Here is a 21,055-nt window from a genome sequence, read left to right on the forward strand (position 1 = left end):
TTAATGAGAAAGAAACATTGTACATTATACTTTGTTTTCTTTTAAAATTTGCTTAGTATATGACAGCAATTGATAGTTGCTTATACTGTTTCTAAAGTTGTAATTTGTTTTTATTTTAAAAAGTTACATTTTTTTAAAATTTCAGCTTATTATGGGGGTACGAAAGTTCAGGTTATATATATTGCCCATGTACCGCCCATCCCCCTGAGTCAGAGCTTCAAGCGTGTCCATTCCCCAGACAGTGCGCATTGCACTCATCATGTAGTTATATCCCCATCCCCTTCCCCCACCCCCATTCCCTCCGAGTCAGCACATTCAAGCGTGACCATTCCCCAGACAGTGCGCAACGCACTCATCATGTAGGTATACACCCATCCCCACCCCCCACTCCCCACCTCTGTCCGAAACCCAATTGGTGTCATTCCCAAATGTGCATTTAGGTGATGATCAGGGAAACCAATTTGCTGGTGAGTACATGTGGTACTTGTTTTTCCATTCTTGGGATACTTCACTTAATAGAATGGGTTCCAACTCTCTCCAGGAGAACAAAAGGGATTCTATATCACCGTTATTTCTTATAGCTGAGTAACACTCCATGGTGTACATATACCACAATTTACTAATCCATTCATGAATTGATGGGCATTTGGGTTGTTTCCACATCTTTGCAATTGTGAATTGTGCTGCTATAAACATTCGGGTACAGGTGTCTTTGTCATAGAATGACTTTTGTTCCTTTGGGTATATGCCCAATAATGGGATTGCTGAATCGAATGGCAAAATGGGAGGTATTAATTTGCCAGACTTCAAACTATACAACAAGGCTGTGGTTCTTAAAACTGCTTGGTACTGGCACAAGTGCAGGGACACAGACCAGTGGAACAGAACAGAAAATCCAAATATAAAACCATCCTCATATAGCCATCTAATCTTTGACAAAGTAGACAAACACATACTCTGGGGACAAGAATCCTTATTCAATAAATGGTGCTGGGAAAATTGGTTAGCCACATGTAGAAGACTGAAACAGGACCCACAGCTTTCACCTCTCACAAAAATCAAATCACGGTGGATAACAGACTTAAACCTTAGGTGTGAAACGATTAGAATTCTAGAAGAAAATGTAGGAAAAACTCTTACAGACATTGGCCTAGGCAAAGAATTTATGAGGAAGACACCTAAGGCAATCACAGCAACAACAAAAATAAATGAATGGGACCTGATTAAATTAAAAAGCTTCTTCATAGCCAAAGAAACAGTCACGAGAATAAAAAGACAACCTACAGAATGGGAAAAAATTTTCACATACTACACATCAGATAAAGGACTGATAACAAGAATCTATTTAGAACTCAGGAAAAGCAGCAAGAAAAAATCAAACAACCCTATCAAAAAGTGGGCAAACGACATGAATAGAAATTTTTCAAAAGAAGATATAAGAATGGCTAACAAACATATGAAAAAATGCTCAACATCCCTAATCCTCAGGGAAATGTAAATCAAAACCACAATGAGATATCCCTTAACTCCAGTGAGAATGGCCTTTATCAAAAAGTTCCAAAACAACACATGTTGGCGTGGATGCGGAGAGACAGGAACACTCATACACTGCTGGTGGGACTGCAAACTAGTGCAACCCCTGTGGAAAGCATTATGGAGATACCTTAAACAGATTCAAGTAAAAAGTTACATTTTTAAAACTGACTCAAAGACAATTCTAGGAAATTATGCTAATAGCCTTTAATTTGTCGGCAGTTTAGGATACAGTGGGTGTCAGTCTGCCTTAGTTTTAGGATCAGTTTTCAAAATGAGAATGAATGAATCTAAATATCTAAAGTGATGGTGGCAATGTGCACAACCTGTGCCCACAGAGGCTCGTTGGTAATTCTTTTATGTTGGTTCATATCACTGTTCCCCTCCTTGAAATTTCATTCGGTTCAATAAATAAGCCATAGGTTCAGGGCCAAAATGGTGGACAATTTGTAAATGATGAAATGGAACTTGAAAGTCTTACAAACCTTCTACGTACTGGTCCCATGACATCTTACCTGAAGTTGGCTGACTATGAGGCATGTCGCCTCCTAAAAAAGCCAAGCCATTTCTAAATGCTGGCAGCCAAAACTGCCCCCTCCCTGGTCTGGCACTATTAACTTCCACCTGAAAGGATTACTCACTTCACTGCTCCTCACCTTAAATCTTGCAGCATTTTTTTCCACCTATGTGGACCCCTCTGGTTGCCAGCACAACAGGAACACAAGCTGATACAAGAAGATGTGCATACCATATCCTTCCCTCTGCTTGCCTGTGCCAAGAATCCTTCTTGTCTGAGAAAGACAAACCAAAATGTTGGTTTTGGACACCACCACCATTTAGCAGTGTAATATGTGACACTTTCCCAGAGATGAACAATCAAAACTTTAGACTTCACAAAAAGCATCACCCTACTAAATCTGCTAGCAGGTAGCTAACCAACTTTCAGAGCAGTATCTACTGAGACTGGTGCTATCAGACACGCTGTCAATTTAAACAGCCTGCGGTCCCTGACACAGACTCCCATACAGTTTAACCCTCTCTTCTCCATCTGCCAGGAGATTGCCCGTGGACCCTCATTCTGCAGCTATTTGAGGTTATTTTCATCATTAGAGCACATGCCCTGTTACTGTCAGGTCGACAGAAGGAGGCACACAGGAGGCTACTAGAAGTTGAAAGAGTTGCCACTAAAGTTACCCCAGGTTTAAGACTTCCCAGGTGTTCTTCCAGCTGGCAAGCTGCCTCTCTGCCTCGCTCTGATCCCACTTGGGAGATAAAACTGTCCTGCTCCCCTGCCACTCTGAATCTGATTCTGGTTTGGACCGAGGTAAGCTAACTGTTCTCCTGTGACCCGCCCCTGATGTGACCCTGAACTCTGGGTCCTGCATTCCGAATCACACACTCTGCTTCCAGCTTTGCCTCAGTGCAGATAGGAATCTCGGGGTCCTCACCCCAGCCTGGGAACCGGAGTGGGACTCCTGGAGCTCCTGATCCTCTGCAATGTCCCTTCATTCCAACGCACTTGGCACAGGCCCTGGTGTGGGAGCCCAGGCATGAGTCGGCATGCTCTCCTGGCAGAGACACCGGGGCAGGTTCCCAGGCACCGACTGTGGCTTTGCTACCTGCTTCATGGAAAAGTGCAGCCACATGTTTTTCCAGTGTGATTCATACAGGCAGCTCTGGGACTTCAAGGGAATCAATAACTGCCGGCCCTGAGATGACTCCAGGGTGGATTTGACATTGCCTCTCTGCCTCCTCTTTCTGGGACAAAGAGCCTAAATGGGTATTTCAACAATATTTCACATTTATTTATTATATATCAGAAATGGGACTGTCTATCCCAATGAGCAAAATGGTAGCTCTTACAGTTCCTAAGTGCACAGATATATTTAAGATGGCACCAAGTTTTACATTAACAACTCTATTGAACAAAAATTTAAAATTTACCATGAACTTGGGGGCTGATGTAAGAAGCCAGTGAATCTTCCCTACCATTCCTACCTGCCTCTCTTGCTGGGCTTATGATGCCAGGGCCTCACTTGGAATGGCGGAAGCCAAGCCTGGGTGTCACCAGAGACTTTGGGGGGTAACTGCAGCTTCTTCCTCTGAAACCATTCCTGACTTCCAGGAATCAACAGGTGAATTATATGTAGAACCTTTGTTTGCGCACATAAATTGCTCCCTGGTCAAGTGCAGACTCCTCAGAAACAGCCTTTCACTTGCTCTCACCGTAGTGGTCGTCTTTCCCTCCCATTTCCCTTTCTCCTGCAGAGGGTCTCCTTTTGTTCTCACTGGGACTGTTCCTCCCAGCTGGCCTCCGAGGCTCCCTCTCTATGTGCTAAAGCCTATGGTTCTCCTCCTCTGGGCCCCAGGCCCCCTCTCAGCCCTTCCCACCACCACCTGCCCCTACTTTCTTGCAGTCACAGAGAGGGCGCCCTCGCCTGGTAGCTGCCTCGGCTCCGCCTGTTCTCTGCGCCACATTGGGTGCAGGGCTGCTCTAAAACTGCCTCTCCTCCTGCAGCTTCAGATGGAGAGAGACGAAGAAACTGATCTTCCAAGCCTCTGAGTCTAAAACCACACTGGTCTCACCTTCCTATACCAAAAATGCTGCCCTGTCAGCAGTCAAAAGTAAACAGTAAATAAGATGAAAACAATGGCGGTAATAGTGATGATGAATGATTGTTGCTCTAAAGGCCACCTTCTGGGATCAGGGTGGTCAGGTGTACATACCCTGAGGGACTATCAGCCCGATTAGTTCTGCTCAGGCCAGGAGTGCTGCCCTTTCTCTGCCTCTGCAGGCCACTTGCAAATGAGGAAGACAGACCTGCCCAAAATAAATGAATTCTCACTGCAAACCCAGCGGGCTGGGAGAGAGTGAACTTATAAGGGAAGGCCGTGGTTCTGCAAGTGCCAAAGTGCTGTTCCCAGTCTTGGTTGGAAAGTGTTCTAAGACAGCCTGTGGATGTTTAAGTCAAAATTAGTATTGCATCACTTGGAAATCCATCTGGGTGTGGATGGGAACAGTCAACGAAGGTGCAGATGTATTAGTGTGATCTATTAATACCTTTGGGAATGTGTATGTATCCACAGTATTTGTGAATTTGGGGAAAACGCCAGTTTCTCTGTTCAAGTGAGTCTGCCTTAGAACATGTAAGGTTGAAAGGTGATGAGCCATCTCCTCTCTGGGCCGTCTCTGCCCGCGGCCTAGCCAAAGCACACTCCAAGGGGAGACAGCAGAGTTGTCCTGAGATCGGCAAGTAGACCTGCTTCCACAAATGACCAGAAACAAATACTCATGCTGGTAGAAACAAGAGAAGCTTTATGAAATTTCTGTCAGAGATAGAATTTTTGTTTTATTTTGTATGTTCCCATTTGCATACACAGAAGGTTTTTTAAAAGCATTTGATAGAAAATCAACCTACCCCAAGCAGAACTTAAAGACATGAATTCACTGGCTAGGTTCTGAAAAATGAAGATGGTGGCTTCGGTTTGTAGGACACAGACTTCAAGGAAGTCCCTCCCTGAGTGACTTTCTCTGTGGTTGAATAAGGCTCAGGCAGGGGGTGTCAGGCCCTTGGCTTTGCTTTAATTTGAATTATTTGCCAGGTGGATCTCAGTGCAAAGGCCACAAAACTCAACTGCCTAACTCGGAAATGGGCCTGATTCATTTGATCCAAGCAGAGCCATATAGAGCCTTTGTATGGCAGCCTTATATTGGTTTAGGCATTTTCAGGAAACCTGAATTAAATTCAGTAAATATTGATCAAGTTGGCAAAGTGCTTCGAGCACAGAAACAAATGTCTCAATCCTTGCCCTCTTTCCTCTGTTGTTATAAACAGGGAAAGATAGTGTGGAATGGTCAAAAATGGGGCTGTCGGTGGGTATCACACAGCCTTCCTAGTGGAGATATTTTATTTGGTCTAAAGGATAAACAGGGGTCTACGAGGCAGAAGACAGTGAGGAAAGGAGTTCCAGAAATTACATGACGACAGGCATCTTCCCTCACCAGCTGCAGGTGGAACACGTGGGAGCAAAGAGAACGCGGGGGGAGGGCTCTCATAGACCCTTCCTTGCTGAGGGTGCAGTCTCTGTTCCCCTGACCTTCCAAACATATTCTTAGAAAAAGAAAACTTCTCAAGCATTTTCTCCATCTGCTTTTAGCATGACCTGGAAACTCAAGGGACCAAAAGCAATACGGGGAAATAGACAAAACAGGATGGGAAAGAGAACTGAGTCCAGAAAATGGTAACAGGTCAAGGAGCTAAATCATGTTAAGGCCGTGTGCAAAATGGAAATATAATTTCAAACTGTTAAAAGGAAAGCAAAAAAGGAAAAGAAGAGAAAGTCCTCTTGAGTTTAAGCACGGCTGGATGCGTGTTTCGGATATCTGACAGTAATCTGCCACTGGAGCCTCTGCCAGCCCTCCAGGGAGGTGGATGACAAATCTGGTGCTGTCGCAGAGTAATTGCTCAGCATCTCTTTCTGTGCAGAAGATTCCAAAAATATTTGTACAGTTAGGATGGCCCAGAATTTTTGAAGATTTTTTTTTTTTCAAATAGTACTGCCAGGAAATGCTGAAGGTCAGACATTTTAGAAAATCTTTTCCTGGTATTTCAACAGTCAGCTATGGTTGAATGATGCAGAAAGAGGCTTGGCTGTTCCAGAAAGCTCTGTCTCTGGACTCTTAGGTCCAATTTTATAAAGCACCTTCTGAAACAGGTGAAAGATATTGCTAAACTTGCTTTCTAGAAGAACTTAAAGCATAGCTTTCCATCACACACAAATCTGTACTAAGGGACAGAATTATCCATAGAGACCTGATAGAAAATTTTCAATTGTCAGCCACAAAAATGTCTTAAAGAACCGAATAGTTTGAAATTAAAGAAGAGAGGTGGTACATCCTTTGTTTCACAGGTGAGGTAAAGAAGACACAGAAAGATAAAGGGTGTTACCTGTGGCCTCACACACTGCTCCATAGGAGTTCCTGGGCCTGGGGATCCATCCTCTCCTTCCCATAGCCTGGCCAGCCCAGGCTCTTCCTAGCCAGACCATGTAGATTTTCTGTTAATGACCCTAATCAAATGGAAGGAGTAAAAAAGGACTTTGGTGGTGCTGGAGAGAGAGTTTGGGATTATAAAGTTGCAGTGTTGACTCATAAAGTTAATTTACAAAGAATAACAGATTTCAGTGTGGCTTAAAATAAACATTCTGAGGAACAAGTGAGGCATGAGACTCTCCCGTTTCAGAAGTGCCAGGAAGAATCTCCTGTTTCAGGTATTTTAGGGAAGCAAACACAGTTCATTCAAAATAGGATTTTGCCAGGTTTGTACAGACCTTGGACATTTTATACGTCTTTGAAATGGATTTTAGAACAGTTGACAGAGGAAAAAAGAGACAAAGATGCATGAAAAGGCAAACAGAGAAGTGAATGGATTACTACAGAAAAGGAATGAAATCAGAGACAAGAGATCTCAAATGAGAAGCAAGAAACAAACTTTTTCAGAGTCTACCTTAGAAATAATCTGAAACAGTCCCACAACATTTACCAGCCCAAATGAATTGTGGGTGTGAACGGTTTCATTTTACTGGTCATTAAGCCGCCAAACAGAACCTTTCCTAATAAGTTATTAAAGCCACAATGCAAACTTGTATCGAATGCTCCAAATAAACTTTAACCAACCATGGGAAAGTCAGAATGATGGAGTCTGTTTGTGGATTTGGCTCAAAGTCAGGCATGTTTTGAGGCTTTAAACACTGACTATTTGCATCCATTAAATCAGTTTGTGAAGAGGAGAGAGGGAAGAAGGGGGATATGGAAACTTTGCATCTCAAGACAGAGCCAAGCATTTTCCCTCCTAACCAAAGCATGGCAGAAGGGGGAAGGGAATGAATGAAGAGTTTGCCCTTTGTGAATAGCTGAGCTTTTCTAGAAAGTCTAACACGCAAAGGAACAAAGTTTGGATCCTACACAAAATCGTATGAAGCTGTAACCAGATCAAGTTTGTCCCATCGCGGGAGGGGAAGGCCCTTGGGTCTCTTGACACGTGTGCACCCAGCTCACCTGCTCAGGAAGGTAAGCGCCCTGTCCACCTGCCCAGTCGTTTTCCACAGAGCTTTCCCTGCTCAATTCAGGCAAACAGTGCTTCTAGAAAAAGTGAGGCCAGCTTTCCAAGCCACCACCCTGGGGGCTGGTGCTGTCATGGGCAGGCATGCAGAGACCTGCCTCCTGAACCCGCTGACAGGAGGGGAGCGTGGTGTGATCCCTCCTGACCCCTTCCCGCCAGCTCTTACGGTAGACACTTACTCACCTTCCAACCATGTGAGGCAGGTAAGAAGGATTACCTCTGAATCAGGGCAAATCACCCACCAGTTTCCCACCCAGGGTTTGAGTGGGAGGAACTGCCTGTGAGGAATCCTCTTTCTTAAATGGGACAAAATGCTCTAAAAATCTTCATGGCAATCAGTTAGGGTAACAAATGTAAGGTCTGACCTCCAGTTCATGTTTTCAAGTGTTCCCTTTCTTCCTGGGGATGGTGAGGTCATCCTAGTCCCCCTGAGGTGGGTGCTGTCGGGAAGGAGGCCCCTGTCCACCCCTGCATGGGGAGACCTGTGGGCCTCCCACATCCACCACCCCACCGCAGGGCAGCAGTCCCTAAACTCTGCTCTTCCTCTCCCTACTTCTTGGAGAATTAAATTCACCATCTGCATCACTCTGACCCCATGCTGAAACTTTCCACGCTGTACGAAGTTTCTACCTTGTGCTTCCCTCTGATGAAGTAACTGACAGAGTAAGTAATACTAGCAATTGGACTTTTGAGTTCCTGAGTCTATGTTTAGTCTATCTCTACTCCACTCGCCCTCCCCCAGAAACTGTCATCTCACAGGTTTCTGGTAAATTACCGGAGTTCAGAGCTGGAATCCCTAAGGAGTATTTGACCTCAAAGCACTATTTGTCATCAGAATCACCTGGAGGGCTTGTTAAAACAGGAGCTGGCCTGAGAATGTGCACTTCCCGCAAGCTCCCAAAGGACACTGACGCTGCTCCTCTGGGACCAGAATTTGAGAACCCCTCCTAGCTCCAAAAAGGCTCTTCCTCTTTCCTCCCTTCTTCCTAGCTATGCCTCTCCCTGAACCCCCACCCCACCCCCAGGAGAGGAAGGGAGAAGTTATGGGCAGTGTTGTCTGGTGGAGGAATGGCAGGGGAGTTGGAATCAACAAAAAATGAACTTGAATAACCTATCACAGTCACTGCTTGATCGTTTTTTCAGGAAATATTACTTCTCAATGTTTTTCTACCATGAACTTGCCTTTTAGCTATAGCAGACAGTTTTTCTTTCAAGAAGACAATCTTTTTATCTTTAGAACTGGAGCTAAACCCTAATTCTTCTTTCTGATGGGAATTAAGTCCATTTCCTTCTTATTCTGGATTCATTTTCCCTTTGCCCTTGAATAAACGTGAATATTTACTGAGGGCCTACTTCGTGCCAAGTACTGTGCTAATGGTGCTAAGTGGTTTTTATGCATCAGCTCAAAAGATGTTCACAACAGTTTTGCAGCATATATGTTATTATCTCATTTTACCGATGAGCAAATGGAAGGTTAGGGAGGTTTTATGGTTAACTGAGGTCACGGAGCTAGCCATAGGTAGGACAGGGATCCAACTGCAGGCCTTGCTTCAGACAGCAAGCTGTACTGCTATAGATAGTGTCAGATCTTCTGCAATGAAAGACTTGTCACAAACAATTCTGTGATCCATCCATTTACTCGAGAGATAAATATATTGATTAAGCACATACTATGTGCCATGCCCTATAGCTGAGTCCTGGGAATACAATGATGCACAAGATAGAACTTTTCAAAACGCACTTTCCCAGATTCTCTCATGAAAACTTATTTTTTAATATTTGTCCTTTGAATTGCTCTTAAAAGCACATGCCATTGAACCTGGAAATTGCACTTCACCCTTCCTTTAGTTCTCCCAACATCCTTTGACTTTCTATTGTCTAAATTTAACAAATTTGTTGCCTGTTTTTCTTAAAGAAGCAGGTGTTGCTTTTGTTTTCTAAATGTTTTTTAGTTTTTGAAGGGATAACACATTGACATAGCTCAAAATTCACAAGAAACAAAAGGGTGTGCAGTAAAATTAACCTTTCCACTCCAACCCCCAGCCACCCAGATCTCCCCAGAGGCAACAACTTGTAAGTATGTATTGTCTTCCTCTCTTCCTTCCTTTGTTCATGAACACAAATGGTTGGTTACTACCTACAAAGTGTTCTCTACGTTTATTTCTCTCAGTTGATACACCTTGGAAATCATGCCAAATCAATAAATATCATTACCTGGTTCTTTTTAAGAGCTGCAATGTAAATAATTCTAAAATGTACCATACTATGTTTAGTTAGGCTCCTGTTGATAAACATATAACATGGTCTGATAATTTGCTGTTACAAACAATTCTGCAATGACTACTCTTGTATGTATATCATTTTACACATGAGCCAGTGCATCTATAAAATAATTTCCTGTAAGGGGAAACCCTGGGTGAAGAGCACATGGTATGTGGATTTGTAATCTAAAAATTTTTCATTATGGAATTTTTCAAGCATTATAAAAGGAGAGAGACTAGTATTGAATGGACACATATGCGACATCAATCTTCCAAGATTACCACTAATCCATAGCTGATACTATTTCACATACCTATTGGCCCAATCCAAATTATTTTGAAACAACCCCAGGTAGAATGTTCTTTCACTAGTAAATATTTTGTCTGTGTTCCTCAAAAGTAAGGGCTTAGAAAAAAAGGAAAAAAGTATGTGTGTGTATATAATCTCATTATCACACCTAAAATAAATAAATTGTTTATTAATACCATTAAATATTCTGGCAGTGTCACATTTTCCCAGAGCGTCTTGTAAACATTTATTTTTAACAGTTTGTTCTTTGATCAGAATTCAAATAAGGTCCACACTTTGCAGTTGGTTAAGTCTTTTTTAATCTATTGGTTGCTCCCTCCATCTCTCTTCTTTTTCTTTTTGCAATGTTGTTGTAGAAACTGGGTAAGTTTGCTTCCAAAGTCTGGATTTTGCTGACTATATCCCCGTAGGGTCATTTAAAATATTCCTCTATCCCTTAGGTCAAAAGGGAAACACAAAATTTAATTGCAGAATTTCTTAATAAGGAAAATCCAACATACCAGAATCTGTATGACCCAGCCAAAGCAGTTATTAGAAGACAAATAATAGAACTAAATAGCTATATCAATAAAATATTAAATGAATTAAACACACAACTCAGAAAGCTAAAAAATAAAATAAAAAAGACAAAAGAAAGAAGATAAATGCATAATTAATATTTCATCAGTTTTTAAAACTTGTTTTTACAAACAGAAGCTTAAGAAACCATTTGAAAGCTTGGAGAACATTTTGGAATTTGCAATTATATAGACAACAAATCTAAACAGCTGTCAGAGGGGATTGCCTTTTCTGCACACACTTTTCTCTGAATTTCAAAATACTGGCCTGCTTTGACTATTAGTGAAAATTCAGGTAGGGTGCCTGAGATTTGCTTTTTTTAGATGGAAGCCTCATGGTCTGCTCCTACCTGTGGCAAGTCTCAGCCCACTGAGAGTCACACAAGTGACTGGTGATGGGGTGAGGGACAGTTCTGAGCCCATAATGTACTTGCGTGGTTTGCCATCTGCCAGACTCCAGTTCACATCTCAGCTGGCATAGTTACCACTCACATGCCCTTGAACAAATCTCTCTGAGCTGAAATTTCCTCCTCATAAAACTGGGGTAATAACCCTTACCTTAAAGGGGTGGGGCTCCAATGAGACAGCAGGTAGAGCTAGTGCTCAGTAAACGCCAGCTAATATGGTAACTCCCTGAGTTCTGCAATTTCACGATAGAGACCCACGGCTCTGCAATTTCATGATGGGTGGCACCAGACAGGGACAGAAAGCAATCAAATAGTTCTTTCTGCCTTCTCTGGAGAAGGTATTTCCCTGAGCTCCCCTGAGTGTTAAAAGTAATACTCCTGCCCTCAAAATTTCTACAATGCCTTTGTTGTCCACCTGCCCATCTTCCATCCGGGTCTGCATGTGCACTGGCCATATGGAGCAAACATTGCTCCTGTCTGCTCGGGAGCAAACATTGCTCCTGTCTGCTCGGGAGCAAACATTTCGGTCACGACGCCCCTTTCCCAGGCCTGGACTCAGCCTTTGCCCTCTCTGCCGCAATGTTGAACAGTGCCATCTGTCCCTGCCAAGTGTCCGCTTCACGCAGAGGGCACCGGCTTTGGGTGTGGGAGGCACATCCCCACCTCACTTTTGTCCCCCCGCCCCGCCAGGGGAATACAGACTGTCTAACTAGCCCTGTGCCCCTAGAGTGTTGGGGATAGGACCTTCCCTTAGTCCCCTCCTAGTGAAACAAAGAATCATTATCAATTCTTTTTGGTTATCTTTTGGGTTCACTTCATGAAGTAGAGGTGTGCACAGGGTAAGGAGGGAAAAGGCCCACTATGCAAATAAGCCCCAGGCGCGCTTCCTGAGAAGTGGCCCCGTCCACCCCTTCCGCCGCCCCCTGCACCTCCTCAGGCTGCGGCCAGTCCCCTGTGCCGGGGCACCGGGCGGAGAGTCCCGGCGTGGGCACAGCAGCTGCGCCCCCGGCTCTCGCCCGAAACTCGCCTCTGCGAGCGGACGCCGGAGGCGAAGCTGCGGGTAAGCACGGTGCGCCGAACACCCGGCGGGAAGGGAAGACGGGCCTCAGCGAACAAAGGGGCCGGGGGGCGAGGCCGGGCACGGTGACCAGGATGCCGAGGGGCATCCGCCCCCCGCTGCGCCCCACGCCTCACGCCCCACGCCCGGTGCCAGCGCGCCGAGCCCGCCCGCAGCCCTCCGAGGCGTGCGTCTCCTTATATGGTCAAATGACACGGCGGGGGTTCTCGAGGGCGGGAGCCGCGCCGGGCTCCACTCGCCGGCTGCGGAGCCGCCGCCAGCAGCCGCCCCGCGATCGCCCTTCCGCCCGCCCGCCCCGTCCGGGAGCCCCCTGCCCACTGCCCCGCCGTGAGTACCTGTACCCCGTGCAACCCAGGGGAGAGCACGGAGGGCCTGACCCGCGAGGGGGCGGGGGCGGGGAGCCGAGCCGCGGCGGAGAGACCGGGGCAGAGCGCGGCTGAGCCCTTGGGGGGACCGGCAGAGAGGGGAGCCGAAGCTGGGGGACCTGGAGAGAGGGGGCCGAACAGTGGAGGGGAGACCACGGGGAGAGGGACGCCGAACGGGGTGCGGGGAGACGTCGGGAAGAGGGGAGCCGAGGAAGGGGAGCGGAACCGTGGAGGGGATCCTGGGGAGAGGGGACGACTCCGGGGGCGCGGGAGGCCAGAGGAACCCACCGACTCATCCTGGGAGGGAGGATCGCAGATCTCCTGCTCACGGGGGGGGGGTCACCAACGGGCAGGGAGGGGCTGGACCCCCACGGGCCAGCCCGGGGCAAAGGCGGGTCCAAGCCTGCGGGCTGTGAGGAGGTGACCAATGTGTCCCCTTTCCCGCCGGCCTGGCTCCCCTGCGGGTTGTCCTGGCATGCTGGTCTGGCGGAGGTGTCCGAGCTATCTCCCTTCAGTAAAAAGAAGTGGAGCCTGCAGTGTGGCCTCGCCCCTTGACTCGTGCAGAAAGTAAAAAACTGAACAACCAGTTTTTTTTTTAATGGCCTATTTTAAATAGATACTAATTTTTCTTAAGTTGCACTCGTGTGATTCTCAGCATACCTAAAACTAAGGGAAGAAAATGTTAAATGTTTTTTCCGATTTTAAATAAAGAACCAAGCATATTTACTTTCAAATCCCTAGTCGGGTTTTCACTGCCACCAGCCTCTGCCCGTTTGATGAAATGTGTAGCTGCCTTCCTGGGCCGCGCACTGAGGCACTTACTTCAAGCACATGTTTTGGAAGGTAATGAATCACAGTTCAGGCTGAGAATCGGAACTGTCTTCAGAGCACAACTCCAAATACATCTCATATTTTTGGTGCTAACTCTGCTAGTGAGTGTTTTATAATAATATATTAGAGGGAGGAGGCTTTGTGGTATCCTGAACATGACTTAGACCAAAAAACATTTGTGGCAATTAGTAGAAATACAGGAATTCCTAGGCTAATAATTAAATGTCAGGAAAACCAACTCGAAGTATATTTGATTGTGCTTCCATATAAACATTTTTTATGTGTTTTTCAGATTTAGCTCACCCCAAATTCATAAAGATCATCAATTAACATATAGAATTTGGCCCCCACAGTGTTTATTATCCTGCGGTGCTTTGAAATGCATCTGCCTGGCACCACACTGGTAAGGGCCAATTCTGGGCTTACAACAGATCAGGCACTGGTCCGGGCACTTGGGTTCAGTCTCATTTTAGTTCACCATCTCACACATGTGCCACAGGCCGGTAGGATAGGCGTGAGGATGCACAGGGACTGCAGCCAGCCTGCTTAAATTCACACCCAGGTCCCCCAGCCTGGGCAACCTTGGCCGACTCACCTAAGCTCTTGATGCCTCAGTTTCCTCCACAGGGAAACAGGGACAATGATACTGCCTTTATTGCAGGGTTGTTATAAAGCCTGCACATCATAAGCAGTGTATGCATATTTGGTAGCCCCTTTTTACAGACAAAGAAACTGAAGCAAGGAGAGATTAAAGTAACTTTGTTGTTCAAGATTTCCCAGCTTGTAAATGCTGGCCCTGAGATCTAACCTCAGACAGCTTAACTTGAGAGCCTGAGTTCTAACCACTAAACTCTACTGGGGCACACCCAGATATTTCAGTGAGGCCTTAATGCTGCATATTTTGACTCAAGATTGCTTGTTAAGCCACATCCGGTACTGAAAGATATTTAAATTGCAGACAAAAACACCCTGTAGGATATTGAAAAAAGTTAAACTAGGTATCAGGAGGCCTGGGTTCTGCTCCTATCCCACACCAAGGGCCGGTTACCCAGCCTCTGTGACTCAGGCTGCCTCGTTTGTCAGCAAGAGGGCCGCAGTAGGAAGCTGCTCTCTGACTCAGGTGCTGTAAGGTACAAAGTTCCTTGAGCTTGGGTGAACAAAAATATTAATACTAGACATTGGATACCTCTGTGTAGTTTTATTATGAGCATTTATCAAAGGCCCATTTATCAAGTATCCATTTCAGGTGGCATTATAGTGAGAGGCCAGTTCCTCAAGGTGACCATTGAACAAAAAAAAAATGCGTGTGCTTTCTCCAGTGACTGAGAGTCGAGTCTTCTAGGAGACAAGTCTGGCATTTTGACTTTGGGGTGAGTCAAGTGAATTTCCTCTGTGGATTGTGGATTTCAACGTTAGCCCCATGACAGTTACTTTTATGTGTCAACTTGACTGGGCCGGGCAGTGCCCAGACATTTGGTCAAACATCATTCTGGGTGTGTCCGTGAGGGTGTTTCTGGATGAGATTAATGTCTGAATCTGGTGACTGAGTAAAGCAGACTGCCCTCCCTAAGATCGGTCCTTGTCCAATCAATTGAAGGGCTGAATAGAACACAAAGGCTCAGTAAGAGGGCTGGCTGCAGGGCTGGCACGTTGGTTCTTTGGACTAAGCCTGAAACATCAGCTGTTCTTGAGTCTGTCGAGTCTGCTGACTTTCATACTGGAGCTTGCACCACACCATCAGCTCTCCCGGGTCCCCAGTCTGCCAACCGCAGATCTTGGGACTTTTCAGCTTCCATAATTTCCTGAGCCAGATCCTTGTGATGAGTCTCTTTATGTACATGTATCTCCTACTGGCTCTGTTTCTCTGGAGAACCCCGATAACATTTGCTTAAACATAGTCCCCATTAGCTCTCATTCTCCCTTTGTTTAAGATTCACTCCCTACTTTGCTCCTGGGAGTCTTGGTTTTCCTTCTGCTGTAAAATGTGGCTCCCAGCGTGGAGATGGACCTCGAGATCTGGGGCAGCATCTGGTCTCCCACCACCAGTCCAGTTCTTGTGGGTGGCCTCAGGCCTGGTCTGAACCCAGACATCACGTGCCGCACACCCGTCCCCAGGCTTTGTCATGCATACCTTTACTGTCCGGATTTAGTCTGTGATAATAAGAGAAGCAGCTGCCCTGTGTTTACAGGTAAATAGAGGCAGAGTGCCCTTGAATCATGTACTTATGGAGGTTGTCAGTCAGAAAGAAAATAGACCTATCTGGTCTGTGTTTGATGATACAAACTTTGGAATCAGAAGTAGGCCGTCAACAAATGAAGGAGAAGGAAGTGTGCGAGCCTGTCTGACAGAATCCCGATGGAGTGTGCTGGAGACACGCCACAATGGAGCAGGACAGGAGTGAGCATGAGGAGGCCAGTTGTTCATGGAAGTTGCTGGATGCCAAAGGAAAAGGATGGGAGTGGGGTCACAGGGATGGATGACAGGAGAGCACACATGGAGCTGCACTTTGGAGATGGGAGGAGACCCATGCGATGCATGAGAGCAGGTGGCTTTCGTTTTGTAGGCGCAGAAGCAGAAAGCATTTCTCACTCGCTCATGGCTTCCTAGGAAGGCAGTGGTGGAGCTGTAGGGAGGACTGTCCCTTGTCCTCATACCGGTGTGGTTTGTAGACCTGAGGTCTTTTACCATTCCAGCCTGCCTGACTAGCTTGTCTTGCATCCACAGAACTGACATGTTTTGAGACTAAGTGATAAGATAGGATCTTAAAGGAGATTGCGACTGTTTGGAGCTAGAACTGGACTGGAACGCCTTCGGAGGTGGCGTGTTTTCTCTCAGCTTCCCTGTGCCTGATGTAGTACATGGAAAATAGTGGTTGCTCAATGCATTCTTGTTGGCTGGACTAAAAAGTCCGAAGGACATCGGAACAAGTCTAACTCTTCTCGAATTCAAGGAGTTCAGATCAGAAATTTGACAGTTATTGTTTTCCTATTTCTTTTCATGATTCGATAGGCAAAGGGTAATTCAGAAGAAAGCAGATTACCATTTTGAAACATTGTCTCACAGAAAACTGTTACAGACGAATCAAAACTTTTTTGTTTTTAGTTTTTGGGAGTTACCAGTTTATGTAGTAAATTATCACATACCCCTGACACCTGCCTATAGATACACTCAATAAAGGCTCATTAAATTGATGCATAAATGTACAGTAGTGAGCATAGTCAGTCTTACACTTTATACTCTAAAATTGTTTACAATTCAGCAATCTAAAATCTAAAAGTAGATTTCAAGTGGATTCTAGATATGTTATAATTCTTTTAAGAGATGGGGGTCTCGCTATGTTGTCCAGGCTGGAGTGCAGGGGCTGTGCACAGGTGTGTTAAGGGCGCACTGCAGCCTAGAACTCCTGGGCTCAAACACTCCTTCTGCCTCAGCCTCCCAAGTAGCTGGGACTACAGGCACGGGCCACTGCTCCTGGCTCCATTATTCTATTTTTTTAAAAGAGCAACTTCCCTTGAACTGACATTCCTCTTCCTTTCACCAGAATTTCGATTTAAAAGAAACAATTTAGCTAGACTAATGAAAAGAGTGCTGGGGTGAGCCCTATCTGTGCGTAGTTCCTAACATCCATAGGAAGGCAAACTGGTGCAGGACATTCTCCAACCACATTTCCGGGTGTGACGGTCCCATGCCTTTGGGTGGAGGCACAGCATGCCTGTATAGAACATCCAGGGCCCTCCACTGGTACCTGGAGCCTGTGCTGGGAATTTGTATGTTCTTCCCGGAGTGGGAATGCCTCCTGGTCAACTTTTTGCTTCCAGACCTCATCCTGTGCTGTGCTGCTGTGTGTTCGTGTGGGTTGTTATGGGCTTGGAATGAAGCAGCAGTTAATCTGGAAGGAGGGACGGGGCAGGGATGGAAGCTCAGCATCTGTTACATTAGAAATTTTACTGGCGTCAGATGCCAAACCACATTACATTTTGGGTCTGCTATGCAGAGTGGATTGTTCACATGATACGTTCCTCATTTTCATGCTTAGTTTTTGCCCATGTGTTTGTACTCCAGGATGTTTGTGTTCATCCACGCGTCCATTCATTTGTTCATTCATTCTGCAAGTATTCACGAAGCCCTGTCCCCATGTGTGTTACCTGTTGGCGAGGTCTCGGTGACACATAGCACCCACCTTCCCAGAGCTCACTGTAGGTGGGGGACACAGGCATTCACAGTGTGATGGGGTGTCATGAAAGCATTGCATTTTTATAATGTATTTCTAAAAAGAGCTCACATACAACAGACCAGTTTTCCTCATTGCCTCTGAAAAGCTTGGTTAATTGTTGATTAGCAATGGAATTTCCCACTCTGGTCCCTGGTGGCATTTAAAGCTCTGCATGGCTTTGTCTAGGGCCTGACTTACTGAAGCTGCTCCTTTGTGTGTTTCAGGAAGGTCTGGGGGACGTTCACGTATTTCTCTTTAGGAAATGACTGTATTAGAGGAGTCTCATAAAGCAGGGTTGATCCAGGGAAGCATTTTGAGGTTTGGAGAGGGAGAGAAATGGACCCTTCAGGGTCAGATTTAAATAGGCAGTCAAGTAAAAGAAGCATGGAAAAGGATGTTAACAGAGACTTCTGTGGCAAATACAGCCTTGCTAGGTCTTGCTTGGAAGGATGGGCCAAGCTCCCGGAAATCTAAGGCTTGCGCCAGCACGCCAAGGGAGGCAGTCATCTAGGCCCGCCCCCTTCCTGGGTTCTCAAGGAATCTGTTACGGGAAAAAAAAAAAAAAAAATGTGAGCACCTGGCTCAGTGTCATTTCGTTGCCTCTCTTCTGCCTCATTTTCCCTCTTTCTTCCTTTCTCTCTCCCATCCCCACCCCTCTCCAATTCCCTTTACTCTTTTTGTTTTCCTTTTCCCTTTTTTAATATTTCTCTAGCTCTGACATTTCCCAGACTCAAACTTTGGTTTGCAGTCTTTAAATCTGAAATTTAAAAATAAACCACATTTATAAACCTGTGAACTTTTAAAATGATTATCATTGTTGTAGTCGTAGAGCCTGTGCCTTCTGTGCCCTGGCTCTCGACCTCTGTCCTCACATCTGACTCAAGCTGGGCTGACCAGTGACTCAGAGATCAAAGCCTTCTCCGGGCCATCTCCGGGCCTGCGAGCTGCACCTGGTAGCTGCCTCACCCAGTGCAGTTCGCCTGGTCTGGAGTTGAGCCTGTACCCTAAGATCCAGCTTTTTCAAATACCCTGGTTGTTCAGAGCCAAAGGAGGAATGACATCAGAGCGTGATTTAGCCCTGGTAAAGAGTGAGCATTCCAGGACACTGTAATTAGATTTGATTCAATGAAATAACAAGTCAGCAGTGGTCACACCTTATGTGCAGGTGTCTCCCTGCCTGTCGTTGCCTAATCCTTTCAGCATTCCTGTGTATCCGCCAATGGACAGGAATTACTGGTAACCTGTCAGGAGGGATATGGAGTTCTGAGAGGGTAAGCAGATTGTACACACTTATCTTAAAAAATCCTTACAGGACCAAGATGTCCTGCTTTTATTTGAAGGGACGGTTCAGAAGTGGACTCTGACACCCTGGGAACAATTTTAGGAGTCACTGCCCCTGGGTTTTGTCTACCCCAGTCTCATGTAGCAAAGTCCAGGCTTCCGTGCAGTAGATTTGCAGTGGGCTGCCTGTGTCCCCTCAGGGCTGGGCAAGCTGCGGGAGGTCTCCTGGGCAACCCCACTGCCTGCAGGGCATGACCATGGCCGTGAACCAGGCACCACGCCCTCCTTGCCTTGCCGTAGACCAGGTCTTCCATCTTCCTGGCTGTCTGCTCAGCCCACCCTGCCTCTCATTGCCCTGGCTTTGCTCACTCTGCCCCGGGATCTGCTGGATGACCTGGCTGACCCATTCCCACACAGGGGACATCTGCAGGAGGCCCGCCTGCTCTCTCAGGGGCTCCTCTCCTCACGCACTATACCTGTGTGCCTCCAGCATGCCCTTGGCACGGGGCTTGGTAATCTCTCCAGTGTAGATCTCTTTTCCTCACTTGACTACAAGGCTTTTGGGGACAAGAGCCTGTATCTTATTCATCTTTGTATCTCCAGCACCTGCATGACATCTGACACATAGGTCCAGCTCAACCTATCTTTCTTGAATGAATGAATGAATGAATGAATAAATAGGTATTTTACAGGACTAAAAGATTGCAAGTTATAGGGGATTTCTAATGTAGGACAATAGATATATTTTTCCCATTAAAATAAGCTTAAGATTGATAGTATAATTTTATATGGTTTTTAAAAAGAATATTCTATTTGGTAGCATGTAATAAAAGGAGGAATTGGTTTTAAACACTTTGAGATAGAAAGGAAGCTCTGAGCTTTCTCAACTTGCTTATGGGCTATTTATTCAGACTCCTGGGGTTTGTGCTTCATATAATTCTTTAGAAATCCTTAAGAGGACCTTTTCAAATACAGTTCATCCTGCTGCATTCCTAATAAGGGATGGACACCCATTTTACACCCTGCCCTGTTTATTGAAGCAGAAATGTTCTGCTGATCATTAGAACTGTAGTGACCTCTTAGAGAAGATAAGGAAGAAGGTGAGAGTTGTCTCCACCTTCATCAGAAACAATTCTGTAGAAATGGGAGCTGGACCACAGTACCAGGTGTCTCCTCTCGGTTGGACCCACTGAACAGATCGTGGCCATTACACTATTCCTGGTGGGAGTTGGTACCAGTGATGACATTCGTCACAGGATAGCCTCAGTCATACTTTGAGCAGATATGGAGCCTGCTTATTCTCAGAGCTTACTCCCTTAGCTGTTTTTCTGTACTGGTCCTGTGGTATTGGAGGAGGTGGAAAACATATACAACAAGTGTATGAGCATCATGGTCATTACCCTGGAGGACCACGGGTGCACCCTTTTCACTGGCTGCAAACACTGGAATGGAGCGGTAGAGATTGCTGGTACAGGCTGTAGACCGTCCTTTCTCCAGCACGCCTGGTGCTTGCCAGACCCACGTGGAACCACCTTTCAATTTAGATCGAAGTTTGTTTTCTCTAAGTTGGATTGCTATTGAGAAAGCCCACTGAATCCTCTTATTTCCTAACATGCTTGGGCTTCAGTTTTTCTATCCATAAAATGAGAAAGTTGTCGGAGATAAATGGCAGTTGTTTCTAGCTTTTACAATTCCACGATTTATAGTACTCTCTCCTTTCGTGGTTCTTATTTCGAATTCCCAAGTCATTATTGTTACGTTTGTGTGAACAGAATAGGCAATAAGCCTCTTCTTCCACTGCTAAATGGCAGCCTTTATCGGAAAAATATAGATGTTGGAAAGGACAGCTCTCAGTTCTGATGATATAAACGACAGCCACTTTCAAGGCCAATAACTGAAGAATTACAGGAAAGCATTGAATCTGCTGCCAGCATAGCTGCTGCAAGCCAGGAGAGCCTCCATACGGAGGATATTTATATGTTGGGTTTCAGAATAATAATTCAAGTGCTCAAGAGCCTCATCTTGTGATGTTATCACAAGAATGTCCAGACAATGTTTTCTTTAACTCCAGGAAGAGTGATTGAGAAAGACGGATC

The 21,055-nt window shown here is 45.7% G+C and overlaps 1 protein-coding gene across 4 annotated transcripts in view; it reads left to right on the top strand.

The window, feature by feature from the left end:
* The window catches only part of FHL2 (four and a half LIM domains 2), a 67,661-nt gene that overhangs the window by 19,566 nt on the left and 27,040 nt on the right, over nt 1-21,055 (top strand). Inside the window, exon 1 of one of the 4 annotated variants that reach the window (XM_069494436.1) lies at nt 12,176-12,250. The exons of 1 other annotated variant lie outside the window; for it this stretch is intronic. The gene's annotated coding sequence lies outside the window, so the exon portion shown is untranslated. Of the gene's footprint in view, nt 1-12,175; nt 12,251-12,529; nt 12,596-14,783; nt 14,835-21,055 lie in introns of those variants that run through there. 2 more of the 4 variants (XM_069494432.1, XM_069494434.1) reach the window with 2 other exon arrangements.

This window comes from Eulemur rufifrons, chromosome 19 (assembly GCF_041146395.1).
Source record: "Eulemur rufifrons isolate Redbay chromosome 19, OSU_ERuf_1, whole genome shotgun sequence".
Lineage (NCBI taxonomy): Eukaryota > Metazoa > Chordata > Mammalia > Primates > Lemuridae > Eulemur > Eulemur rufifrons.